The sequence below is a fragment of the Danio rerio genome, chromosome 12 (genome assembly GCF_052040795.2).
Source record: "Danio rerio strain M-AB ecotype USA chromosome 12, GRCz13ab, whole genome shotgun sequence".
NCBI classification, from domain to species: domain Eukaryota; kingdom Metazoa; phylum Chordata; class Actinopteri; order Cypriniformes; family Danionidae; genus Danio; species Danio rerio.
Window position 1 is genome coordinate 24,195,381 of NC_141032.1, and position 26,969 is coordinate 24,222,349.

The following is a 26,969-nucleotide window of genomic DNA, read 5'->3' on the forward strand; positions in this document are numbered from 1 at the left end:
TGTGTTGTTAGCTATGTAAAACTTATTTGTATCAGGTGTTTTCCTAAATAAAATGGTGAAAGTAAACATCATCATAAACATTTTTAATAAAGGCATAAACACATTAAGGGTATTTATTAGCTGAAAATCATATTAAAATCAGTTTTATTTGTATTGTGCAATTTTTATTTGTAAGGTCTCTATGTATAATATATATTGTGAGAAGGGGAATAACAATAAATTGCTGTAATATTTAAACTATGTTCTGTTTAGAATGCATGAAGGTCATGTGACTATCAGGAAGAACGCAGCATCTCATTTCTTACAGGACACGTTCTCTGTTCTCGCGATCTCTCAAGGTTGTTCTTCTGAGGTAACATGGCAAGAACGATCTCCAAAAGAAGTCCTTCTCCGTGTTCTTGGAATTAAGAAACCTTAATTTCCTCAGATTTAATTCATTTAAATGTAACTCAAACACGCTGTACACAGGGACAGCACATAGGCTGGTGCAACTTTGCCATGCTTGTGTTTAATTTAAATTAAGTTGGTCTTTGTGTGTATAGAGTGCGTTGCAGTCAACAATGGAGTTTACAGTGGCATGGTTCCCATTTTACTTCAGATGGTGGCAATCAGGGTTTCTCCTGTGCTCATATTGTGTACCGCCAACCGTGAGAACTGCACAAACTCAGCTGATTGCAGGCCCGCATATAGAAATCTGAGATAAGGCAATATAGGCTAAACAAATATTTAAGTTCATGTTTAGATTGCAAAGATATTTAAAAAAAAATCATACAAGCTACATATATTTCAAACATATAAGCTATTTTTTTTAAATATTAAAAAAAAAATGGGTGTTTATATGAATATGAAAGCATGTAAGATGGCAGTGGAATATAAAAGTATGAGAACCGAGCAAAATCTCCTTAGAGAAGTGGATCAGAACGTTATGCACAGCCCTGACTATGAAGCAAAGTTTGCTAGTCTAGACTCAAAGGGTGTTGAATTGCGTTTAAAGGGAACGGGGACATTTTTTAGCCAGAAGTACAGTAGGCTGGAATTCAGAGAATGTGTTCGTCTCCTGTTTCCTTCTAAAGACAAGATGCCTTTTATACCAAGGCTTTCCAACACTAGACAACCTCATCCAAGAAGATTCGCAAGAGTACTGAAGGTTCTGTGTCACTGAATGTGACCCTATTTGTTAGCCCATCTGAGCTGAAATATTCTCATTGAAAGTGGCAATGCTAAGGATATCCAAGCTTCAATCTGCCATTATGAACAAAAAGCATATTTTCACATTTTTTATACTGAAAGTATCGACTTTTCAATTATTTTTAAAATAGATTTCAGCTTTTCTGATTTCATTTTTCTACCAAACATACTGATATAGACACTAAATAAATTATTGAAGTAAATAGCATTTTTTAATCAATAAAAATAACATGAAACAAATATAAACAACAGTGAACAAATAGTGTCAGACAGCAGCAGACATATATTGAGCTACTGTACCAGTCAAAGAAGAAAGGCCGCAGAACCTACCAGTGTCCTGTTGTGCTTTGCTTCGGTTTACTGTTGTCCGTAGGCCTGGGATGACTGGAACTACAGGCCGCTGCCCTACAAGAAATCAAAACAGGCTTGTTCAGAGGAGTTTAGATGCAGAAATCACAAAACAAACAGACATGACCATGCAGAACAAAGACCACTAGGTGAGACTTGTGAGTCTTCTCCTCTTCCCATCATGGTAGGTCTACTTTAAGCCTTGATAGAAAGCTAATCTCCCACACCCCAATAGCAAGACTGTTGTTTACAAGAAAAGCATAGAGAAGTGTGAGCCAGGCAGCGCTGTGAAACACAGACACACACACACACACACACACACACACACACACACACACACACACACACACACACACACACACACACACACACACACACACACACACACACACACACACACAAAAACAATAAAACCCCCACTGCGCTCTTCTTTTTAAGTGCGGGTTAGTTCATCTTCTGCTACTGTCATCTCGTCGAATTCCAGCGGCTTCAACAGGTGAAAACATGTACGTTTCTCAAATGTCATACAAAATCAATGCATCATTGTCTTCACTAAATTATAAGACAGCAGCACTGACCTGAAGCTAGAGGAAATAACAGACATAGCTAGGTATATGACAATCGCTGAAGCTTTTATTAAGATTTATGGTATTATCAAGATATTAAGCTACTTTGGCTGGTTTAGTAGCAAAATAGAGCTCTGGTAAACAGTAGGTTGAGGCAGGGTAGGTGAGTTGGTTTATTTGTATGTAAAAGTATTATATTTGTAATTGTATTTGTGTGTGTGTTGTAGATGTGTTATTCCATTTTCATTGTCACACTTGACAAAAATGAATATAAATTTTATTGTCATAAAATGCCATTTCTTGGTCTTCCATGGGCCTCTTGTTATTAAAACTGCGGAGTGACTGTCTCAACTATGGTTCAATAATATACAATCCTATAAATAGTACTCCTAGTAATAGTAATCCTATTTTGTAAAATAAAAAATAAAAATCCCAGGTCTAACTTAACCTAGGGCTGGGGGATAAAATCGGTATCTGTCATTATTGACTGAACACCTTTGACAATTACGATAAAAAAAGTTCTGTATAAAGGCTATAATTTTATTAAAATGTGGCTGCTTAGCACCAACTTGCACAATGTGCACACGGTTTGCAAGTGGTGCACACATGACGTGTGCGTATTTTCCAGGTACACCTTGTTAAAAAACATCTGAACTTTTCTGAATGAGCGCACAGTGCCTCCAAACACTGCTGCACTTTTTACTTTTTTCCATAAACTTGCATCGGAGCTGCAGCAATGGTTTGTTCATTTGTTATCCACTGAGAAAATGATTTGATGGTCGCCTAGTTACGAGAGGCACCATAGAAAATGGTGAAGGAATCCACGCGCTCACACTTGTCACTTCAGGTCAGAATAACAACACATGCGAAAATGAGTGTTGTATATCAGGAGTGAGGAGATTGTAAATAAAAAAAAGGATGTAAGGATTTCGCCAGAGTGGCTTTTTGGTTTCTTTTCTTGTGCATCCCAGCCACTAGGACCCTGTCTGCAAAGATTTTTAGCATAGGGTGTAATATAGTCATCCAACATCACAATTTGTTATGTTGCGATATGTTCTTGACTAATGATGGCTGGTTCCTTTACTTGAAAGCTCAGATTTAATTATCATAAATTGCTTTGTTTACATAATTTGGGGTTTACTGTATTTTTATTAGTGACACGTTAAAGATGTTGATCAACCTTTACCATTGCACACACTTTGTAATTTAATTGACACATTTTATTTGTCAAGCCTCTAACACTCATGTTTATTTTATTATAAAGAGATCAATATGGGCGAGGCAGTGGCGCAGTGGGTAGTGCTGTCGCCTCACAGCAAAAAGGTCGCTGGGTCGCTGGTTCGAACCTCGGCTCAGTTGGCGTTTCTGTGTGGAGTTTGCATGTTCTCCCTGCCTTCGCGTGGGTTTCCTCCCCGTTTCCCCCACAGTCCAAAGACATGCGGTACAGGTGAATTGGGTTGGCTAAATTGTCCGTAGTGTATGAGTGTGTGTGTGAATGTGTGTGGATGTTTCCCAGAGATGGGATGCGGCTGGAAGGGCATCCGCTGTGTAAAAACTTACTGGATAAGTTGGTGGTTCATTCTGCTGTGGCGACCCCGGATTAATAAAGGGACTAAGCTGACAAGAAAATGAATGAGATCGATATTTTGTTTAAATATTTTTGTTTTGTGACAAAGTGGCTATAGTAAATGTCATTTTTCGTATCCACATATTTATAAAAACTTAGGAACTTGATATATTTCGTCACTAAAAACCATGTTCTCTGTATTGTCACACTATATGCTAATTTTAAATCGGCAATGCCACAGAAAACGTTATTTAACTTAAGGACTCTATTTAAGATCATGTGACTGAAGCCCTATGTGAAGACCATGACATGCACCTGTTAAGCTTTTGTCTCAGGTAAAAAAAAAAAAATCATATCAGAATGTTTAATCTGAACAATAGGATGCCTGTCAAGATGTGGATTTGTATACCTGTGTGCGTCTTTCGCTCAAACAGGTCACGTCATTAATGTGCTTCCACTATACAGACTGATGTGTCCACCGAAGCAGGTGAAAAAGCATGTGCTCTTCCAAAAACGTTACATTTAACTGAAGAGTTGAACATTCTTCAACTGCAAGTGTTTACAAATGCCAGACAAACACTGCCTAGTCACTGTGCTGGCGTGCACTCTTAAAAAAACAGCAGAAAAAATTTACAGGCCTCAAGATAAAAGGCTTTGGTGGACATGCACCCTAATTATATTGCTACTGTAATATTATCTGTTTGAACTGTAATGTTTTTTTTTCTTCAGTGATGTGTATTTCTTACAGTCTTTAACTTTAACAACTGCTAGCTTATCTGAAATCACCTTTATTGCTTTAACTAATATTAACAATGATAAATGTGTTATGCTACAAATGCTATACGTTTTGTTTTTCTTATGTTACATTATTGTGTTACTTTGGTATATTACAATGAACTCGATTAGCTATTATATAAAAGATTTCAAAAAGTTATTTAATACCAACTAAGAAATTACATCACCTATAATAATACATGTTTTACAAGCAGGTTTCAGCCTATAAATGTATAGTTAGTTTATGTTAGACCACCCACCAATGTCCACACCTCACTTTCATTTTCACTTCCAGAGGCAGGGGATAAGGCTTTGTCACTGCACTGAATATGCTGTTTTAAAGACATATCTGAAGCAAAGTCATGTTATTGTCAACAGAAAGTTACAAGGCAAAAGAGGCACTCATATTTAAAGTCAACGGGAAAAGTAGCAGACACCGAAATGTATGCGGCCATTTTGACTGATGATAATTAAATTTATAAATACTCATAGCACTTTTTGTTTTTTGTATTTTTAATAAAATGACAACGTTAGAATGAAATATATGCATAATTAGGAAAAATCTGGGAATTATAGACATGTTTTATTTGAACAAAGTTATTGAACTGCAAAAATAAAAAAAAAATTTCAAAATGAGAGAGGCGTTAGTTTCTAGTGTTAAGGGTCTTTTCTATCTTTCTCTATACCTAGTAGGGTTGTCAGGATACCGTTTAATTCATCTTACAATGCTATAACAGCTGAAGCATCATGATATCAAGTAGTATTGTGATACTATAATTCCTAACTCAACATATAAAGAAATTTGTCAGAAACACTATTTTTTTTATGTTATAATAGGCCTACTTGAATTTATTTAATAATTCTCTTATTCTTAAAAAAAAAAAATTTGCACCCCACTTTACCTAAAATGTGTTCATTCTTTTTGTTTGTTTTGTAGATAACTGACCAACAAAAAATAAATCAAAATAAAGATACAAATGATACCAAATGAAATTTTTAACAAGAGTTTGTCATACAAAATTAGGCTATATGAGGAGGTCAAAAATTGCTTGAATGTTTCCTGTTGCTATTTTGACCTTTATTAGGCAACAATCCCAAGTAATTAAAAATGTCACTTTGAGTCATTCTTTTTAAGAGATTGTCTCGGTTGTTGTAGCTACTAAATCATATTGACAAGAAAATAAATGAACCAGCTTAAATGTGTGATTAAACTAAAGCATCAGAAAACGTGCAATAGGCTACCATAAAAGGCACAAATTCTACAGTTTTGCAACCTTAAAGGGCTATTAAACTAAAGAAAACTATACTAACTACAGACTATTGTTTCACGAATGTGTGAGCATTTTAGTGACTATGAACTACAAACTTACAAACTATAGTGGCACCACCAGTATTTTGGAGCGTTAATATTACACTACTACCATAGTACCTATATACAGTACATACCTAAAAACCTAGTACTTTTTTTGTACCACCTCAGGAGAGGTTACAAGCTATCCATACTGTTACCTAGGGTTGTAACGGTATGAATTTTTCACGGTATGATAATCGTCTAAAACAATACCACGGTTTGACGGTTTCGCGGTATACGGTATGTTACAAATGTTACAAAATAATAGAACAGTGAAGCAAATTTGACTTTTTCCAAATAATATATTTTTAGTTACTATAAACAACACCACTTACAATGAACAAATAAAAATAAGAAAATAATAAATAATGTGTCAAAGTCCAAATAAAGTCCAAATAAACATGGTGCAAATCCTCAGTAAAAAATAGATATAAATATTTACTATACTATAAATAGTTACATAACGAAACTAGATTCAATATGGAACATCCTTAGGTTTTATGTGCCAGCATGGATATGGTTGTCTATCGATATGGATTTGGATATGGTTGTCTGCAATGCAGACAAACAGCTGCATCTTCATTTGCGTCTTTTGAAAACAGCAAGAGCAGCAGTTCGTCTTTGCTGTGTCACTGTTTTGTCATGTTTCTGTGCTGCTGTGCATGCAAAAGTACTTAGTATGAGAATTATTTCATGCAAAACTTTTTTTTTTTTTGCGTTTTATTTAGCCGTGCATAAATGTATGCCTATCTCTCATTCCGTGTTGTTCAAAAAGCTTGGTCCACAAACAAAAGCGAAACCTATGCTTATTGGTTGTGATATAGCGAGTTTGAACCAATCTGGGCATGGAGGAGGGACAATGCATCAATGTATCATGTCTGATTTGTCCGGAGACACAGTGACGAGCGTTTCTTTGTCAAATCAGCGTTGTCAAATGTTGATGACGTAACCGCACTGATTCCAGAGCCTCTGAAAGTCCGCGAATGTTATGTGATACAGCACTGGAAAGCTGAGATTCTCTTCTTTATGCCAATCTTTGAATTGTATGAATCGGATCAGCGGATCAAAAGTTATTAAACATTTAAGAGCAATACTTATTTTTAGCCGCGGGCGGCTGTCTCGGTCTTTAAGGGTTAAAACCGTTGATATGCAATTGTTCATGGTATGATAATCGTGCACGTTCAAATCGTGGTAAACCGTCATACCGGTATATTGTTACAACCCTACTGTTACCAAATGTGATATATACAGTACACACTGCTGACCAGCAAATCAGAGAAGAGAGAATCTGCACTTGTAGTGTCACTATACCAGCATCACTAGATTTGTGACACAAAACACCCAACCAGCTATATTTAAAGAGATAGCAGCAGCCACTGCTATATTGTTAGTTCACAAAAAAGGGACAGAAGAGGTCGAGACACTCATCATTCCTCCCATTGGTATCTGAGGAGCAAATTGAACAACCTGGAAGGCAATAGAGGCAGTATAACTATAGGGATAAGCCTACCCATTTTAAACTTCTAAACTGCAGTGGAAATGCAAACTAAGAAGAACAAAAGTCATGCCAAACCATACTGTATCGCAAAGTGGACATGCTGCTTTAGTCATTACAATCAATAATTAAATGGCTTTATTATTATTATTTTTATTTTTTTTTACAATCATACTCATTTTTTTATCAAATATCTAACAGGCAGTGAAGATGATTTTTTTAAAAGAAATCAGATCTTAAACGTGACAATTTTGTAAGGGAAAGACAGTACATCGGAAGCTTTTGGGCTGCCTGGCTTAAATTTCAAAGTCTGTGTGCATATTGAGAGGTAATCAACCCCATTGAGAGAGGTTGTGAAGACCAATAATGTCAAATACCTATACATGTCTATGCTCTATACTTTTTTTTTCTCTTATGGTGGACTAGCAGCACTGGCTAGGCGGTAGGACTAAACCTCTAGGGTTAATCTTGTTATGTAATCAGATTTCAGCAAGACCTTTTGGGGTAGGAGTGCTGATGTCAGGATGTTTGAGTTTAAAAGAGGATGGATGAACTTGCGTGTCCTATGGACTAAAGACAAAGAAGGAAAATCTGGGCTTTGGGGAGTATGTAAATAGCAACAGAGCAGCAGGACCTGAAGACAGGCTTTTGACATGGCAAATTTGTGCCTGATTAACTCAGGTCAGAGATCAGGCGGTTTGTTTGCACACAGGAGTTTCTCCTAACTCCCACACTCAGACAGCAAGTGCTGGATGACGGAAGACATGTAAAAGTGGACTGATGATTCATATTACTTTACTGAAAAAAAAACTGCTTTGATGAGAGAACAGTATGCTTGCATGAATGAATGAATGAATGAATGAATGAATGAATGAATGAACAAGCAAACAAATGAATGATCGAACGAACCAACAAACAAATGAACATCATGTTCTTTACGCCTGTAATTTATATTTAAAAAAAATTAAATATTTAATAATAGCAATTATGGTGTTTGATTTAATTCAAATGATATATTATATACATGTATATACTATCAATTCAATCTACAAGTGATTATTAATGACCATAAAATATATATTGGTGACAGTTTACAATATGGTTTTATTAGTTCAATTCTGCTAATGTATCTAGTAACAAACTAATAATCAACAATTTGGGCTCTATTTTACCGATCTAGGCACAAAGACTAAATTGAATGGCGTATAAGCATTAAGGGTGTGTCCAAATCCACTTTTGCTATTTTAAAGATGGAAAACTAAATTTGTGCCGCAGCGCATAGTCTAACAGGGTTTGTTTTTATTCTCTTAATGAGTTATAGGTGTATTTTGAGCATAACGTACAACGAAGAAACAGATAAACAGACCATCTGCAGCACGAGGATAAAGAATGAGCCTCCTTCATTCAGCCTCTTCACTTTCTCTTTCTCTTTACTTTTACTCTTTACTCCTTGCGCTGATCTGAAAATAGCAACAAATCGAGCCAAACGCATCTTGCGCCTTATTGCGCCAAATGTATGATACAGCCCTATGTGTATTGTGCAGCGTTTGTTAACTTTAGTTAATGCACTGCAAGTTAACATGAACTAAAAATGAATAACTTTATTTCCATAAGCTAACATTTAATTACCCCAAATTAACTAAAACAACTGGTAAAACATCACCACCAGTATATTTTATCAGTAAAAGATAAGCAAAACGTAAATACATGGTGATTTATTATGATTTTAATGTTATTTGCGCCTCGACAATGCATTATAATATTAGTTACATTATAAATCATATTTAAATGTAACTAAATTTAAGACACCATTAGAAATTTGAAATGAGATATTATGTGGTTTGTACGAGGGCTTTTCAATTCTGTCCCAGACAAATCGGGGCCTTGAAGCAAAAAAAAAGAAAAAAGAAAAAAGAAACATGTTTAGAGACAAATCACATGTTTAGAGAACTGGCCTTTCCAATATGAACTTAACTACCAATCAATGTGTCGATCCAGCTCTTCTAATCAAATCCATCTATTCTAATCTAATAGCAGTTTCTTTTCAATGTCTTTTTGTTCACCTTTGTGATGAAAAAGCACTTTTGCCTTCAGAATTGTTTATACCTGTTCTTAAAGTGAAGTGGTGGCTAAACTGCGCAATCTGTGCTGGTGTCAAACACACTTCATAGTGTTTCTGCTTCTTTATCTCTCGTCAGCTGCAAGGCACTCGCATGAATAGATGTCTTTGTGTGTGGAAAAAGGGAATTATTTTTTTCATACTAATGCAACAGCAAACTAGTCTCCTGCTGCCACTATATGAAAGTATGAATGAAAAAACACTAAAGCTAAATGGATGTATGAAATGATGGCAGAAGTGTGGTGTTTTGTCTTTTTAGTGGTGCAGTTTAGATGGCAGATTGAGAGAAAGATTGGCTGGGAAGCGAAAATGCAGGTTTCTTTTTTTCTCTCTCTCTTTAAAAGACTGCGTCTCAAATTGCCAATAGAATCCTTGTTTTAATTACAGCTCTGGCATGGATGCGCACTAGATATAGATAACAGATCTAAAGCCACTGAGTTGAAAGCCAGTGGTATTAGCTCTCTCTCTGAAATAAATCCTTAGGCTGTTACTCTGTCTCTATCAGGGGGGTTCAGTGTATATTTTTCTGACATTCAAATTTATCCCACTCTGAGTGTCCATAGATGAGATCTGAGATGGTCCTCTGTGCGTTCATGAATTTTGTTTTTGTTTGATTTGTTCTACAGTAAGTGGGAAGTGAAACAATACAACAATTTACAATGATGTATTATTGATATAACATGTTCACAGTATTTCCTATAATGTTGCTTGTTCTGGAGAATCCAAAATTAAATTAATTTTTAAAACTATTTCAAGAATATTACTAGCTGGCTTAAGCAATGTTTTTTTTTTTTTCAATTGTCTACAAAACAAACCACTGTTAACACACTGAACTTTAAGCTGAATACATCTTGACATCATGACAGAGATAAAAGAAATCTGTTAATAGACATTAGTTATTAAAGCTGTTGTGTTTGGAAAAGTGCTGAAAAAAAAACTTCAGAAATTAAGGAAAAAATTTCAGGAGGGCTAATAATTCTGACTTTAACTGTATATACTGTATTATTAAAAGTATGACTTGCTGCCATATTTCACGTGAATTTAATGCATATTTGGCCTTGAAGTTATATTGGGGCACTACATGGAACATAAATTGACTAAATAAAAATGTATTTAATGCTACAGAATCAATTAAGTGAAAAGCAAAACAGCAGAAAGAAGATGTTTAAATGCCACTTAATTAGTTATATTTGAATGCAACCATTGCATTTTTTTTTTTTTGGCCAATTCTGATTTCTGATTTTGACCTTCTTATAATAATTCATGCTGATTTAGATTTATTATAATATATATTATTAAAAATATTTATTTTTAAAAAATTTACAGGAGGGCAAATCATTTTGACTTCAACTGATAATCGTTTTGAATATGTCTGATAATATTTTTCCTTTTGGAGAAAATCTTGTTTATTTTATGTTGACTTATTTTTATTTTATTTATTTTTTTAAATCCTAAGGTCAATATTATTAGCCTCTTTAAGCTATATATATTTATATATATATATATATATATATATATATATATATATATATATATATATATATATATATATATATATATATATATATAAATATATATATATATATATCGTTGATGGTCTACAGAACAAATCATTGATATACAATAACTTGCCTAATTACCCTAACCTGGCTAATTAACCTAATTAACTTAATTAAGCCTTTACATGTCACTTTAAGCTGTATAGAAGTGTCCTGAAAAACATCTAATAAAATATCATTTACTGTCATCATGGAAAGATGGAATAATTCAGTTTTTAGAAATGAGTAATTAAAATTATTATGCAAAATATATTCTCTCCTTTAAATAGAAATTGGGGAAAAAATAAACATGGGGGGTTAATAATTCTGACTTCAATTGTCACTTGAGAAATATTTTAAAAAGAATAAATATTTTACAGAAAGGTTATTAATTTTGCTGTCAACTGTATATCTAAAATAAAAATAAAAAACATTGTGTGCGTGTGTGTGTGTAGCATTTAAAGATTCTCATAATACTGTTTAATTACACAGGCAGGCTAATGCCTGTTCTATTTTAAGCCTGCTGATCTCTGCATGTCGTGCCTTGCTTTGTGTCTGTACACGTTTTCTTCAGAACGTGCAAGAATCCAAAAGTCGGATTTCCCTCATTCTGTGGAACAGCTGCAAATATCAGCACATAAAACTGCAGGATGTTACGGATTTACTTGGAGTGACATTATTTCCTAAACTATTACAGAGTTGAACCACACACATAAAGCTAATGCAGCAGAACTACAATGACAATTGCAACACATCTGATCATTTCTAGCCGATTATACAGCCGAACCATACTAACCTCACATACACCACACAATGTGCTGAGCTTTTTAATGAATACGCACTGCAAACATCAAACACTTCTCAAAACCAGGCTGCCTTTACCACAATCAGCAGCTTTCACATAAACACACAGTACAACAAGCAGTAGACATTCCTGACCCGCCAGCCAATCAGAGGCTTGCATTTGAATCAAGTCTGAATTTACAGTCAGCAGTTGTAAAATGCTCCATATAAAATGCAGTCAGTCTGTCCCTCTCCAAGTGATTTGGCGCTTTTTTTATTTTGATTCGCGTTTGTGATTGCACATGCTGAGCAGGCATGCAGACACACCTCCACGTGCCACACACCCCAATGAACTTTGGCACACATACCCAGTTCACCTGAAAAAAAGGCACAAAAAAGCACACAAAGAACAAGGGGTTCTAGAATTTTTTTTTTTTTTTTTTATGTAATCAAAGGCAGGTTTTGGTTGGCTCAATGTTTTATATATAAGTGATTCTCAAAAAGTGTGTTTTTAAAATCATATGCCACTAATGAAGATGGAAAGTGTTAAGCATCTTCGCAATGAAATGTTTTTTTTTTGTTGTTTTTTTGACCGAAACTTTGCTCTTTTTTCTTTAATTTCTTTTTTTGTGTATTTTAAAACTTTAATTTCATTTTTTAACTTAATTTATTTTTCACTCATTTTAAACAAATTAAATACGTGGTAATCTATTCAGGGCTCAACAATAAGGACTGCCCGATGGCCCAGGGCCAGTGTGCGAGACTCTCAGGACAATACACAGCATCATTACTGGCCTGATCGGCTGCCTTGCCTCTAAAGTATAATTTGTTTGCGACTGTTAGTCAATTGTGCGCAAATATAGTCTTGGGGTGCGTTTACACCTAGATGTTTGTTTTGGAACCTGTCTTGTTTGCCCAGTTAGTGCAGTTCGTTTGGCATATGTAAATCCAGCAATCGCGTTTAGATCCACGACAAATCAATTTGTCCGATATTGCCTGAATGAGGTGGTCTCATCTCGTTTGAAATGAACTCTGTAGCAGACCAATTGTAGTGAGAAAGCAAAACAATCCAACAAACTAACAAACCAGGCTATATCACAGTGTATTATTGTGGTGTAATAGCCATATATGGTTAATTATTGGTTAACAAGTGGTTAACACGATTCTTTTTGTTTTATATCAAGATCACGATTTTCTCACGATTCTGTAGGTGTAAAATAAAGGTTAATATGAGTAGGCTAATATTATTGTTAATTTTCAAACATATCGTCACCTTGGAATTTTAAGGTTCTATCTGAGTTCTGAATGATTTTGAGATATTGACCTTCAAAGTTTTTGCATTCCATAGCAAACAGTATGTGTGTAACATTTGTTTTTATAATAAAAGTCTTAAAATGTAAACAACTTATAAAAAAAACATCTCATAATGTAAATAAGTTGTCATTTAATAAGAATATGTCAATAATTTAATTTTAACAGAAATATTAGGTATAACCTTATAATTCTAAGGTAACGATATGATAAAACAACACTAATAATATTAGGCCTATGTGTAGGTCTACTGTTGCTATCTTATTTGTTAATGCACAGTAAAATGAAGACATATGAATTCTTAATTCTGAAGTTGAATTATTATGTTTGAGACATGTGCTTGTCATTTGTCATTGACAACATTATTAGACCTTTTGTTTTCACTGGTAAAATGAGACATCTGTCATCATCAGATTCCTTCTTGCATTATATTCAACATTATATAGGCTAGAGTAGTTATAGTGATGCTGTTAAACATTTATTTTTATGCACAACACTGTGTTGAAAGAAAAAACATATTAAATGCTTGTCCTAATCATAGCTGTAAAATGCGTTATGATAATTTATATGATGTTTGCAGCCAGTTTCATTTTTACTTACGAGTGTAGCTCATGGCTGCCGTCACTGTGAGAAAAAAAACACACACATGCAAATCATTCTTTCAGCACGGCTCTCAAACGATCGCTCTGTGCAACAAACTGAACATTATTTACAACTTTATTACCTGTTATTCACAGCCTATGCAAGTTCTGTTCACTAAAGTAGGCATCATTGGCCAGCACACGCGCGTTCTCTGTAGTAAACAAACAGCTTGCGGTCAGCTCAAGTGTGATTTCGCAGCCGCGAATACATGATAACATTAAGACAGAAATTACATTTCTGGGTGAATTATACCTTATAAATACAGTATGTGACAATTTTAACGCCATTTGAAGGTGTCCATGTTGCTGTGAAGATTTGTGCGACCGCCTTTAAGCTTCTCTCCTGACCTTGCAAATATAATTGGCTGAATCGTAGAAAAGCTTAATTAAGATCGTGTGTAGGCTCGAATCGAGATTGTGATCTTTTTGCGATTAATCGTGCAGCCCTAAATCTGAGTCACATGTAATAATAGAAAATTACTACGGAAGTTGATGGCTCCCGGCAACCAGCAGCAGAAAGAATCTTAAATAGATTTAGAACAAGCGAGAGGTGACTAAATGATGACAGACTTTTTTTTTTTTTTTTTTTGGGTGAAATATCCCTTTAAGTAGTAGTCTTTGGTGTACAGCTCAAGCCTTTATTTATTAATCCACATTTTCCTGAATTCTCCACATTCCATGTTATATGCAGTACATTCAATATTTTATGACTGGATTCTGCAATTTCGCCCACGTTTTCCACAGAGTGGAAATCCTAAGGCCCCACAGAGAGAAAAACCTCTCTCTAATGAACCACAAGCCTGTGGGAACAAGAGTTCAAGCATGAGTTTAACCTTTCATAGTGTACAATCATCTGTCAGTTTGCTAGGAAAAGGAAGTAATGCCAAAAGCGACATAGCGGAGAAAACTAAACCTGAGACAGGAGGGAAAGAGTGACTGTTTTTTATCCATTTTTAAGTCAATTTTATCATCCCAAAGTAAAACACATAGAAAATAAGCCACTGAACAAAGCGAATAGAAAGATTGTATGTTCTCTAATAAGCTGACGCAGGTCTTGCGCGAGCATTGTTTGATTAATAATGCGCTTTGAGGATCATCCCAGAGTTTTGATCTAAGCTGTGTGGGCCACTGCTCCGCAGGAGGCGCGTCAGAACCCAATCCAATGGGAACATAACAAATGTTCAACCTCCAGTGAGAGGTGCAAGATAGGCACTGAAACGCCAAAGGAAGAGAAATAGAGAGCAACAAGCGTCTCTTGTTCTGGTTCAGGACCTTGCACTTTCCTCTTTGGGTTGATCCCAAACTCCCACGGCCAGAGGCCTTAAGCTCTTCAGATCATTCAAACACAAACATGAACGCTCCTCTGGGACATCGGCACACGGCACACATCCTGTAGACGGCTCTTTCAAATATCTGTGGTTTGTTTGGTCTGGAGGATGGATGCGAAAGAGTGCTGATGGGAGTTTAGGGGCCCGAGCTTCTTGGCACAAGAGAAGCTGTAATGTACCATTGCTATTTCGAATGGGATATATCATACCATGTGTGTGTGCGTTCAGAGGACAGTTTAATGATTAATGCTTCGACTATAAGAGGCTGTTATCTGGAGGGTTTACAGCGGTCTGAGGGCAGGGCAGTACCAGGGGAAAGGGAAGGACACGTATGGGTTGATCTCCCCTGCTGAATTTCACCCTCTGATATAGCCATCCTCCCACCCCTCCGCCTTTGGTACATTCCACTTCATAATGACCTCCCACCCTGACACCAGCCACCACTAAGCCGTCGATGCTGCATCTGTCTAAAGGACAAATACACACACACACACCGAAACACATGCTCTCACAAAAACACAGTAACACATGCAGGAGCTAAATTAATGTGGCACATCTGGAAAGCAATGTGTATAGAGATATTTACCACAATTTTACTATCACAAAGTCTAATATGGTATGGCTTTGACAGAATCAACCTAAATACAGAACAATTAATGTTGTTTATGACATGCCTAAAGCACATGGATGCACTACAAATAGAGGGCCATGTTTCAACATGGAGAAGTCTCTGTGTGGCTTGCATATACAATTTAATGTTTGTGTATAAAAAGTCATGGTGTCACTGCAAGGGCATGGCTCAGGCCCAAGTCAAAGAGACAATTCAGTCAGGAAGTAAACGCATAATGAGAACCAATCAAAGAGGAGGCAAAACAATAGTCAGAGTATGAGTGAGATGGCATGACAGACAGAAAATGCGTGTTTTTGTGAACGAAGAGACAAGGCCACGTTGAGTAGCAACCCACAGCTGGGCAGCTCGAGGCTGCGAGTAGGTTAGCTCAGGGTTAGGGGCAGGGCGGGGGGGAAGACAATGAAGCCAGGCTTGTCAAAAGTCTAATTTATGGCCGGTCGTCCAGCGAGCAGCAATTTGGCGTACAGTTCTCTTGCACGGGGGATGGTAGAGAGACGGAGATGCGAAGGCCGTTTGTGTGTAAATGTGGCAATTGTGCTCATGAAAGAGAGAGGAGAGACTGAAAGACAGAGAGGAAGAGAGAATTTGGGGTTTGTGTGCTTGGACCAGTTTCGAGAATCTCTGCTGTGCTGGCACAAGATAAAACTCCTTCTATGTAAATACGGCTAGAAAAAAATATCATTAAAATACACAAGAGAATTGAAGAGCCTAAATAAAATCTCATCAGCTTGTTGGAGGTACCCTTCCCCCAGCCCTTTAGCAAGGTCATCATTAAAGAGTTAGTGACAGAAAAACTGACAGGCTGTTTGGAATAGTAAATCTTTGTTTAGCTTTTTCCAAATGGATGTACGAGAAACAGACCAAGCTGCTAATTAATCCAGTTACAATGTCTGCTTTAAATATACCTTTGTGAGCAGAGAAAAAAAACAAATGTGCTTGAACTGAAACCCAGAACTAGACAAAAAGACGGTTACAAAGACTTGACAAGCTTTGAAACATAATGAACTGCCAAAATATGTTGAAAATAGGTATGAATTTTATTTTGGAAAGTGAGAGATCATAACTAAAATGTATTCAATAAAAATGTTCAATTATTGTGTGCGATATACATGTTTTGATGTTACAGTAGTAACATCCATCAATCAATTAACATATTTGGGAATAGGTAAAAGTGAAAGACTAAGTACAGTCATCCCCATATCCTTTGTTCTTGCAACAGCCTCTAGTTCCTCTTGGGCAAAGATGGGCATGTTTGGTCCTGGAGAGCTGCAGTCTTGTGGAGTTAACAAAATCTCACCTACCTATAGCTTTGCAGTAACCTTTGACCATGGGGTTGGTTCAGGTCTGTTTAAGGACGCACTCACACAAGCTATTCGAACTGTGCCAGGGCACATTTCTTGTTTCTTTTGACAAGTGTCAGTGCTCCGAATTGCACGAGACGTGGTTAAGTTGGCTAGCCCTGGCCCGGTTGGAAGAGGTGTGCCAAAATGCGTTTAGAGACAATAGCCTAACTTGATTACTCTTAAGAGTTTCCTTAAATGAGTTGGTAAAATTTGATATTCACATGAAAATTGTATTAAAGGTATAAATCCATTGTGTACCCATAAGTGTATTTGCCAAAATTCATATTAAACCCTTCTTTTTGTATTGTACTAAGTATCTTTGTAAGACTTTTGATTGTTAGACATATTGAAAAGGAAAGAAAATGTAATTTTTAAATTTATTTTCTGGCAAAATGCGTGAAGGTCATGTAACTTTAAGAAAGATTGCAACATCACATTTCACACAGGATGTGTTCTGTCCTATTATGGTCTTCAAAGTTCCTTCTTCTGAGGTAACTTGGCAAGACCAGTCTCCACAAGAACGCAAGTTCTCGGCATTCTTGGTATTGAGAAACATCCATTTACCTGAACCTGCTCTTTTCAACATATAAATCAGCGGCTCTACTCTGAATTACTCCTGAATATCTGAGCTCTGTATCTTATTTTTCAGAATTCATCAGACAGTCTGTAGAGGAAGCCCAGTAATTTGTCCATAGGATCTTGTATTGCATTACAATGCTCACAACCCAACGTGACGTAACCAAAGCTGATTGGTAAATTGACAGCTTCAGCCACATACTAGCTTCTTATAAACTGCAGGTTTCTTTAGAAGGTGAAACTGCTGTTCATGCTCAGGTTTCATAGCAGTTTGGAAGCAATTCAATGTCACGGTAGTTATTAAGCAATGAAGTAACTCACATTTAGGAACAGGAACATTGGGTTTGTTCCAAATCTTTGTGAACTCCATCGGTGTCTAGTGCCTACAAGATCATCTGCCCTCTCTGCCAGCATTGTAACTGAGACCGAGCTTCATGAGTATCCAATTTGTCGCATTCTCAATTTAACAGCAACTCAAACAGCACTCTTTCAACAACCTTTCCTTTGAAAACACATCTATTCTGATTCTTGAAGACTTTGATTAGAGGGTTCAGTTGTGACCCTCCACAAGCAGGACTGGGCAGCTCTGTCTTAGTTGGTCAAAAAGGAACATGGGGACTAAAAGTTGATGACTGTGACAGATGAAGAATCTACTTAGGTTGTCATGCTAATTTTTGTATGAGGCTAGTCACAAGAGAACGCTTGAAGTCTGTCCTCGTTGTCCAAACAATTTAACCTCTGTTTACTGGGATGCCTGCAGCCCCTTGGGCAAATAGTCTTCCTTACACCCTTCAATCAAGCTGCTGCGTCAAGTCTAATCATCATACCACCTCTGTGACGAGGACAAACAATGCTGCAAACAACCCAATTCACATCGGAGAACACGAATACCAGAGATTTCCTCCGTTGATGTCCCTAGCTTTGCATCATCTGTTTAATTGCCTTCCCACCAGCTCTGCATCAAAGGAAAAGAAAAAAACATTTACATCCATTGCTATCACACTGAGTGCTTTAACCCTGCTTTACTAGACCACCCTAATATATGGTGCGCTTTCATGACTAGCAAATGGGAAACATCCATGCACTCAATAAAAACTCCACGCTCATTTACACATCCATATCAACATATGATGGCAAGTAGGGTCATGTGAGCTTGCTAGATCTATATAATGTGGAACATCTACATAAAATGGCCAGTACAGACAATGAATGACAAATGAATAAAGGCTAGGTGGGGTGGATACGCAAACTCTAGAGGGATTAATATGATAGATCAAGGGTGGGAAATGAAAGAGAGCAGCAGAATGATCATCAATTATGATTTGTTATTGTCAGTACAGTGGCGAGACCCTTTACAAGTTAAAGAGCTAAAGTAGAGATGCACAGATCGACCGATTTTTCACATGACCGATTTCAGCAGGTCAGTTCTGTTAACAGCTGCACGTGCAGTGTCATCATAGAGATGCTCACTCTCACAGCCACATATAACATGTCACTTGCACAGAACCTTCTCCACAATGTGCAAGTGGCACCATGTTCATATTTGCGGCTATGACCACAACAAAAAAACTTTTGTTGCAACAAACTTAATCAAAACTGTCAAATGACCTCAGCTTAAATGCATAATTCAAAGTAACACTACTAGGCAGTTGTTTTGTGATGATATGTGTGACCCAAGTTGTTTAATCTTGAGCCCTATCGGTCACACATGAAGCTTGTTACCAGCCGATCTTGTGGATGATAAAATACTGACTGAAGTCTTGGGCAGGCTCCCCTCATCTAAACAGGTACAGCAGCAGAGGACAATGCATGCTGAGCAACATAGATCAAGTCGACTGATCTGCTTCATGGTAGGGATGCTTGTTTTGATGAACTGTAAGAGTTTTGACTAATTAATGTGATCAGTTAAACAGCTTAAATGATGTACTTCTTCTTAAATGGTGTATATGATTGCTCCCACTTTAGAGGGCACTTAGGTTACCCTTTTTTTTCAGCACACTTGTTTTCAAAGAACATAAAGTCATGTAAACACAAAGGCCATAGGAGATCCAATAGAATACCCTTTGAACTGACGGAATATTGACTGTTCCATGAAAAACAGAGACACATATGCACACAACACTAAAGAATACTTGTTTGTGTGAATCCTAGTGTGTAGGATCAGTCATGGGGACACTGCTTACTGCTGACTGGAATTCAGATCCCACTGAATGCATTCCAGGGTTTGTGTGTAAAGGCCGACAGGAAGTATAAAGGGACAATCCACCAAAAATAAAAATTCTATCATGATTTATCCTCACCCACATGCCAAAAACCTTGTTTAAAAATCTGGATCAGTAGAGCTAAGACATTACATTCAATAAACCCCTTCTAAGAGGTACTACAAAAGAGAGATTAATCAATTATAAGAAATGAATGTAGTGAATACAAAAATGCATTTTGCTGTTTAAAGGTTTTGGGTTAGTAAAACAGCTTCATTTTACTATAAAGTTTGTTCAAAAACAGATGCATGTAAAATGCTGAATGATGAAGCATGAAACCCATGGTTCTTGTATTGTTTACTGGAGCTGCTATAATCATCCTTATGCCTCATTTACACTAGCAGTGACTTGTAGCTGCCTGTGGCCCCGTCTACACTAGTGCGTTTTAGTTTTAAAACGGCGTTGTAGAATGAAAACGATCCGCGTCCACACTCGCGTTTTACCCAGCGTTTCTGAACAGCTCTCCGTCCACACCAAAACGCTGAAAACGCACATCACGTGACCACACACACACTCTGGGGCAAGCACTCCAGCATTTCTACCCAGATGAGAGCTCTGCTTGTCGGACTGCTCATCAAGCATCTCCCGCTGGATCTAATCCCACTATATTTGCTGAACGTGATATTTCATTCATGTTGTTGTCTTTATCTAACGACATAGGCCAATTCCCTGACTTTGGTCATTGGAATCTATTAAGTTACTTGTTCACGGGTAACATGTTTTGGTTAAGCGCAAAGATAAGTTAATGATTAATCCAGGTACATTGACTGATCGCTTGCCTTTATTTCCTACAATGTATAAACTTATTGTATGTTATACTTTTATAATTATCGATTATTAAAACTGATATTCAGCAAAAGAGAGGGTGCGTTTCGTATTTTCACTGAAATTGAAAGGAGGCAGTTGTTATCGGCTCCGTTTTGTTATAAATATCCACACAGTGAAGATGACGCTCATATTATGCAGCACGGCACCTCAACATTTCTGCTGTCTGTTAAGTTGCTAATATTAAAAAGAAAATAGGCAGTTCCTTAAATCATGTTTACATTTTATTGTTGAGAAAGTGAAACAACGTAGCCAAGGTGATGTGAATGAAGTTATAAAGTACACTGTTCCCTTTGAAGATTTACCCGTGTCCTCGGTATGTTTTCCATATCAAACTGAGAAGGGGGAGACTGCAGCCTTGATCAAACTTGCGAAGTCTTAACTTACAAGAAGAGGATGCGAGACTGAACTGTGTGTGGGCTACTTAATATTGAGGAAAAGCCCCAATCAGATAGGCGAACGTTTGCAGCCCCGCCTCCGTTTTCAGATGTCTCCGTCTTTCCCCATCCATACTGAGACGGAGCAGCAGCGTTTTAGAATGAAAACGGCCTCTCCAGCGTTTTCAAAAAGCTCCGTTTTCGGCGCTCGAGAACTCCGGCGTAGTGTGGACGGATGGTGTAACCGTAGCAAAACTTATGCGTTTTCAAACTAAAACGCACTAGTGTAAACGGGGCCTGTAACTCTGGGTGGGGGTAATATTTAAGGTGATATTCACAGAGAGCAAATAAGTTTGTGTGCCTCTGAAAGTAAACACTGTTCAGAGAAAACACTAAATATAAAAGTATAAAAGGACTCAGTACACAAAATGCTTATTTAGAAAGATGATCAAGAAACGACTGAATTCTCTGTCATTGCGGCTATTTACCTGCTGCAAACGAGTAGGATCTGTCTGCAGACTGCAAGACCAGGGGTGTAACATGAAGGGGTCTACACCTACCTCAAATCTAAAGCCAATCATCATTGTTATTAACATCTACACCTTTCCCCAACCATCATGGTTAATAACATCTACTCCTACCCCAACCCTAAAACCATCCATCATTGTTATTAACATCTATACCCTAAAACCAACCATCATTGTTATAACATCTACACCTTTCCCCAACCATCATGGTTAATAACATCTACTCCTACCCCAATCCTAAAACCAATCATCATTGTTATTAACATCTATACCCTAAAACCAACCATCATTGTTATAACATCTACACCTTTCCCCAACCATCATGGTTAATAACATCTACTCCTACCCCAACCCCTAAAACTAACCATCATTGTTATTAACATCTTTACCCTAAAACCAACCATCATTGTTATAACAGCTACAACTTTCCCCAACCTAAACCGAGCCATTATAGTTATTACCATTTATACCTACCCCAACCCTAAAACCAACCATCATTGTTATTAGCATCTACACCAACCCCAACCCTAAGACCAATCATCAGTTATTGACATCTGCACCTTTCCCCAACCATCACAATTATTAACATCTCTACCTACCCGAACCCTAGACCCAACCATCATTGTTATTACCATCTACACCTTCCCCCAACCATCATAGTTATTAACTTCTACACCTACCCCAACCCTTAAACCAACCATTAAAGTTATTAATGTCTACAACCCCAAGCCTTAACCCAACCATCACAGTTATTAACATACACCTGCACGTTGTGAAGGCTTTCATACTTGACACCCTCTTGTACTGATTGTACTGATATGTCATGACAAAACAGATGAAGAAGCCTGGAAGTGGAGTAGCTAAATGAATGAATATAACAATATATCAAATGAATAAGTTGTGGAGAAATTTGGAAAAAACTCAAGAAAACATTTGATAAAAATGTTCCCTGGTAAGTTTTTGTGTCATTTTGCCAACAACATTTAGCAACCCAAGCTCATTCTGAAAACATAGCCCCGTGAACGTTTCTAAAGACCGTGATTTACTTGGCCGGAGTAATGTATGGCTGCATTTTGTTTTTTTTTCAAGCGAACGCTACGGGGTGGTGAGACGCCGCTCCTCTTCGCGCTCGCTAGCTGGGCTGACGGCTCATTTCCTCCATGTGGAGGGCTTTCCCACCACAACCAGTTTGTCCGGTTAGCTTGTCGTGTTACGTCGGCGCATGGGAGGCCTGGAGGAGGAGCCAGCCGCGTTCAATGTCAGGGTTCAAGTCCGGGGACGAGCGGTTCCAGAAATCAGGTAAGACAAAAAAACAGAATCCAAAAAATAAAGAGAAAGAGTTTGTAACGGGGCGAGAATGCAGTGAAATCCCAAAATGTGGTCAAAATCGGGGTGAGGGCTTTTCTTTTTCTGCACAGCTTTTTGTAAATAAGATTTAGGGAAGAAGGAGGAGGAGTCAATTGTTTAGTCATTCAGCCAGTCAGACAAACGTTCGCTCAACATCAGCCTCCGTTGGCTTTTTACGCTCAACAGCCTGGGTACGAACGGCGCGTACAGTGGCCTCTCGTGGATTCGCGAAAACAATAACTGGGAGTTTTCCAGAAGAGATAAGACAATGGGAGGGTGGTGGGGGACGGGTCTTTAATACGGTAGACTTCCGGGGAAAAAAAAAAAGTGTTAAGTAAAAACTGTTGATAAGCCATAGTGGGCACTTCTCTGCCATGAGCTGAACGCAGTTGACCAATCGCAACAAACTGGGTCACCAGACTAATCAGTGCAGATTAGCATTGCACTAAGGAAGAGTTTGGGAACAAATGAATTGCTTAGCGAATTATATGGGAGTCGTTGGGATACTTAGGTAAAAATAAATTATAAGACAACGAAAGTGTGTTTTGAATTTGCATGCATAAAAGCCTGTTGTTAGAGACCTCCAAAACTAATATTTATACCCTTTTTAATGCATAATAGGGGCTCTTTAACTCCAGGCAGTCGTGCTAAGTTTCTTTCAAAATTTACAGTCCTGGCTAAAACTGGTAAAAATCGTAGCCCATTTACAGCTTTTTGTTTTTAAACGCTTTTATTTTGACTGTACTGACAATCTCCCTACACTTCTATAAATTAACCTGCAAAAGTGTATACATTTGTGTGAGTGTGTCAAAGTGCCTGCTCTCTGCTGCTCCATGTGACAGCTCTGTCACATGCAGTAAACCAGCACACAGCGGGAATGTGCGAAAAACACCAAGAGCGTGAGTGACTGAGAACGAGGATGACAAAAATAAGTAAAGTACACCTTTTCCAATTTGTGATACCAAAACCAGATATCTTAAGAGGAAGAAATGGCTCTGTCTTCACCTCATTAACATTGGCTGACTAGTATGCTGAAGTTTCTTCAGGTCCCTCTCGGCCCTATAGAAAGAAATGCTGCGTTCTGCAAAGCTGTCACACTTTCAAAGATGCATTTTCGTTCAGTGTGTTCTGCAGGAGATTCTGTTCCACAAATGGCCGATTTGCAGCAAGATTAATGTTCCCATTAAGGTGGCACAGTTATGAAACGTTTCTTTAAAAAGTAAGACTGTGATAGTACATGTTACATACAGTTGAAGTCAGAATTATTAGACCCCCATTGAATTAATTTTACTTTTTTTAATATTTCGCAAATGATGTTTAATGGTCAAGAAAATTTTCACAGTATGTCTGATAATATTTTTTTTTTCTTCTGGAGAAAGTCTTATTTGTTTTATTTTGGCTAGAATAAAAGCATAAAATATATATATATTTTTTTTTTAATACAATTTTAGGAGAAAATTATTAGCCCCTTTAAGATATATTAAGATATATATATATATTTTTTTTTTTTCCGACTGTCTACAGAACAAACCATCGTTATACAATAACTTGCCTAATTACCCTAACCTGCCTAGTTAACCTAAATAACCTAGTTACGCCTTTAAATGTCACTTTAAGCTGTATAGAAGTGTCTTAAAAAATATCTAGTCAAATATTATTTACTGTCATCATGACAAAGAAAAAAATAAATCAGTTATTAGAAATAAATTATGAATTAATTATGAAACTATTATGTTTAGAAATGTGCTGAAACAATCTTCCCTCTGTTAAACAGAAATTGGTGGAAAAAATAAACAGGGGCGTTAATAATTCAGGGGGGTTAATAATTTTGACTTCAACTGATATATATATATATATATATATATATATATATATATATATATATATATATATATATATATATATATATAAATGGCTGCATAAAAGAAACTTTAAGTCACTTTAAGCCTGGGGTATTAATAATTTCTTAATTTCATATAAAGGCCATAATTTTATGGTGTAAAACACATTATTTGTAACACATTTGCCTCAACACTGTGTGAATTTGGCCATTTGACAACAAAGGACACTCTAAGTGTGTGCTTGCACACAGATGAGGCTTCAGTCATGTGTGTACACTACACTGTGTACTATATGGTCAAAAAAAGACACCGTGATACCAGGCTCTGCCCACATTACCCAAGCTGTTTGTTGCCCCACACACATCACACACCAGTGAGGAGTCTTTGTCCAGAGCAGAATCAACACCAGTGAGTGCACAAGAGAAAAACACTGAGGGTCTGTATCGAATACAGTCACAAAACGCTCTTTGTTTTTAAGCAAGAGGTTAAAGTCACTTCAGTTGGATGTATGATGAAAAAAGAAGGGTGAAGGAGCAAAGAAAAGCTAACATACAAGCGCAGTTATGAGGGCCGTAAGACTCCAAAAGTGTTGCTTTTACTGGTCCTGGGAGCCAATAACTAGCTGGAGCTCTAAGAACTCACCAGGATGAGGGGAACAAGCCCTAAATGTTGACTATGTTTGACTGCACACGTTGCTTGTGGGTCAATGACATGACTTAAAACCAGACATAATGCAATTTAGATATGAATAGAATAATGTTCATAATACCCATAACATATACAGTTGAAGTTATTTTTAGGGCGGGTGGGGGGAGGGGTGGGATAGGGGTTGGGGGTAAAAAATAAACAAGGGGGTCTAATAATTCAGGAGGGCTAATAATTCTGACTTCAACTGTGTGGTCACATGTTTTAATTATTATTTAAATAATGAGTGTTCATTTGTTTTTAAAAATGTTTAAAGAGTAAGTTCACCCATAAATAAAACAGCAAAGATAAAGTGTTGAGTCATTTAAAAGTTTTGAAAAATACCAATTTTAGGGGTATATTGTACATCAGTGCACAGTACTTGTGAATGGTTGCAATATGCTGACACTTGCTATATGTTTTCATCCAAAGATGCAAATCCAAAACAGGAATACAGCATAGAAGATGTGCGAATAAAGTTTCCATTCAAAGAGAGTTTCCATTCCTTTTCTTCACTTTGAGACTTGCGCCTCAAAAGGCAGTATGCCGACAAGCAATGAACATGTAGTGGCGTTTGAAGGAATCAGACATGGCGCACAGACGTTCTTGACAGTTCTGGAGGTAATTATTAATATAATAACACTAATACTGGTTGAGGCATTTCGCAATAACCAAAACAACATTTCCGGTGTTTTTAAAATGTGCACAGCCTGCTGGTTTGTCCATTCACACACATTTTTATCATCACATGATCTCTTATAACAAAATCACATGACCTTTTTTAATGCGCATGCTGGAATTTGTTTGGTAAAGGTGTTTCCATCATAGTTTGTCTTATCGTCTTTTCGTCTGTCTTATCGAATAAAAAGTTTATCCGACTTAGTTATGCACACATGTTTTTGATGTGCATTTTCAATATCTATGCACATCTTGGCCTTTCCATCAAGTGATATTTTATGCACATCTCCAAAATGCACAAAAAAAATAGGTGGATGGAAATGTAGATAATGAGGTGAAGAAACTGTTGAACACAGCTGTTATTTTTGTTTCCAATATGCACAAAAGGATTCTCATAACTTGACAATATTCCTTATTAATTAAAACAAGTGGTTGCATAGCTCAAAAACAACAAAAGCAATGACAGAATGTTATATTTATTATAATGAATTTAAATTATGATTGTTTTAAGATCACTTTTAAAGCTGTTTTAATTCTTATAGGCTTATATATTTTCGCCTAGTAAATAGAATTGTAATTCTGAACAACTGTAACTAGAGCTAAATTTATTCCTAAACATTTTATTACAATCTAGATGGATGTGTCCGCTATTATATTATGTGGAATTAACTGTAATTAATTTGGAATAAGCTCTGTGAAAATTTTTAATAAGCCAGGTCCATGGCTCCAAGCCAGATGTAAACAGTCATGCCATTGTAAACTCTCCAAGTTTCAAATCCATGATTTTCACTGCCTGATTGAGATACGAAGATGTTTAGATATGAAGTGGGTATCACTCCGGGCAAGAAGCACTGCATTACATTACATTGT

The 26,969-nt window shown here is 36.9% G+C and overlaps 1 protein-coding gene across 4 annotated transcripts in view; it reads right to left on the bottom strand.

Annotated features, from left to right (window-relative positions):
• The window catches only part of thrab (thyroid hormone receptor alpha b), a 250,974-nt gene that overhangs the window by 152,808 nt on the left and 71,197 nt on the right, over positions 1–26,969 (bottom strand). For all 4 annotated transcript variants that reach the window (XM_087276190.1, XM_087276187.1, XM_087276191.1 and 1 more), the window contains exon 2: positions 1,519–1,593. The gene's annotated coding sequence lies outside the window, so the exon portion shown is untranslated. The remainder of the gene's footprint in view (positions 1–1,518; positions 1,594–26,969) is intronic.